Raw genomic sequence first — 2,282 nt, forward strand, 5'->3', positions numbered from 1 at the left:
TCATTGAAGGGTATAAATAAAGCTACTTATGCATTTGCAGTGTCACAAATGTGATAACTATAGTTGAATGAAATTTAACCTTAGAGGTAAACATACCTGGTTCTAGTTTTTTTTTTGGGGGGGGGGAACTCAGTGCTTTGTATTTACAAAAGAAAAATAATAAAGGAAAAGTCCGAAGCTAATCAGCTGGAGACACGGGGCAAAGGTGGGAATCTGGGGGAAAGGGTAGGGTCCTCTGCAGGGAGAGAAGGGGAGGGGCTCTGGCACCCAGGAAGCCTGAGGGTCTCAGCCACTAGGGGCTTCCCCAGGGCCAGCCCCGCCCCCCCACAGAGGCTCAGATCAAGGGGCCAGGAGCTGAGTTTCCCACAGCCCCCTCTGATTTTTCCAGGAGCCTGAGTTCCCAGCTCCAGGGGTCTGGGATGGCAGGGCAAACTGAGGCCAGAGAGAGCCCATGGGTCCTGCCACCACTTCTCACGGTGGCGTGATCTTGGCAGCCTCGGCCGGAATAAGGGCAATGAGGTCTCGGTTGGCGAGGAAGACGAATCTCAGGCTGGCAATGTCCACCGCGGAGTTGTTGCTACGGCGCCCTCTGGAGCCGCACAGCACAGGTCGTCCATCGATGTCGATGGGCCGCCTGCCCTCACTGGCAATGAGAGCGCCATTGTTTTCCAGCTTGATGACACCTTGCTTCCGGGAGATCGCGCAGGCGGGACCCTCCAGAGGCAGGTCCGCGTCAATCTGCTTATCCTCGGTTGCTCCGCCCGGGATGATCTTTCTCAGGCGCCTCCGGCACCGCGCCGTGCGGCCCCGCAGCGCTGCCAGGGTCTGGCTGTCAAGGTCCGGAGAGCTCATGCCTGTGATGCTACCTGCTAGCCCACTTACGCAGTTCCTGTTCCAGCTGCCGAATCTCTCGTTTCTGGAGCCGGTCAGCCACGGTCAGCGCATGGCTTAGGCCCTCATCTCACAGGTCCTTGAGCTTACTGTCGTCAGTCAAGTCCTCTGCATCCGAGAAGTTCAGCACTTGGTCCCCCTTGGGCAGAGGCTGCACTGTCTGGTCCTCCGACAGGTAATACTGCTTCATGAGCTGCCAGTGGGCCTGCAGAGTCGTGGCAGTAGGGGACCAGGTAGAAGGCATCGGGGTGTCTGTGCAGCAGGTCCTGGAAGTCTCCAAGGTGGGCTGGCTGGTCGATCTCACTTTGCTCAGCAGCTGCCCTTCAGCCTTGCTAAACAGGGCCTTGCTCTGGATGGCGCCAACGGCCTCCGAGTGCAGCAGTGGGTCTCATGGCCTGGCAGGCCAGCCTGGAGATGACAGGATCGTAAAGCAGGGCGCACCGGTGCTCCTGGACTTCCCGCAGGGTGAAGCGGCAGCTGAACTTCACGCCCAGGTGGACAGATGTCAGGCCATGGGTCTGCAACATGGCATCGATGAGCAGGAGGTCGTCCGCAGGCTTCCAGCGGCCCAGATCCTTGGTCACCTGGAGTGGCTGTTTGCTCTTCTTCACACGCTTGGTGAGCCCAGGGGCTGGGGCTGGGGCGGGGGCGGGGCTGGGTAGCACAGGGATGATGGGGGCCTTGGACACCTTCTTGTCCTCCCTGGAGGAGGGAGGGTTCACTCCCAGAACTGCGCCCTGGTTCCACCCCACTGGCCCCCTTCGCCCGGGTAGAGGACTTAGCCACGCTGCTCTCCAGCAGCTCATCGTCAAACTTCTTTCTCTTGGCGAACCTGGAGGAGCTTCTCCATTTAGGGATGGTGCCCAAAGCCTGTGAGGGGGCCCGCTTCTGCCCTGCCGGTGACTGCTCACCCTCGGAGCGGATGGCAGTGCCTGATGCCATCAGGGTTGACTCTAGCAGCCCCCTGCGAAGCTCTGTCCATCCCCTTACAGTCCCAAGGCCACTTGCTCCAAACCACAGGGCTGGAAGGAAGGCTCATCCAAGGATTCTGACCAGGTGAGCTTAGAGGCTGAGAGGAGATTCATTCCCAGGCTGCCCGCTCCAACAATTTCAACACGGCGATGGCGGCAGCAGCCGCAGGGCCAAAGCGGGCTTCCTTGAGATTCGTCTACTTCCCTGGTTCTAGTTTTGACTGTACTGTTGTTTCCATGTAACCATGACCAGATTCTTTAACTCTACGTGGCTTGACTTAGTAAAGTAGAAATAACAACATGTTTGCTTCATTTCAATGAATTTATCTAACAATAATACGGTACAACATATAGAATTTCTGGGTCTATAATAATAAACTGTACAAAGTAAAATTAATGTAATATTGGTGCTTTGCAGAG

The 2,282-nt window shown here is 56.8% G+C and overlaps 1 pseudogene; it reads right to left on the reverse strand.

The window, feature by feature from the left end:
• Positions 1-471: 471 nt before the first annotated feature.
• On the reverse strand, positions 472-1,848 carry LOC131758225 (microspherule protein 1 pseudogene; annotated as a pseudogene).
• Positions 1,849-2,282: the final 434 nt, after the last annotated feature.

This window comes from Kogia breviceps, chromosome 6 (assembly GCF_026419965.1).
Source record: "Kogia breviceps isolate mKogBre1 chromosome 6, mKogBre1 haplotype 1, whole genome shotgun sequence".
Taxonomy (NCBI): Eukaryota; Metazoa; Chordata; class Mammalia; order Artiodactyla; family Physeteridae; genus Kogia; species Kogia breviceps.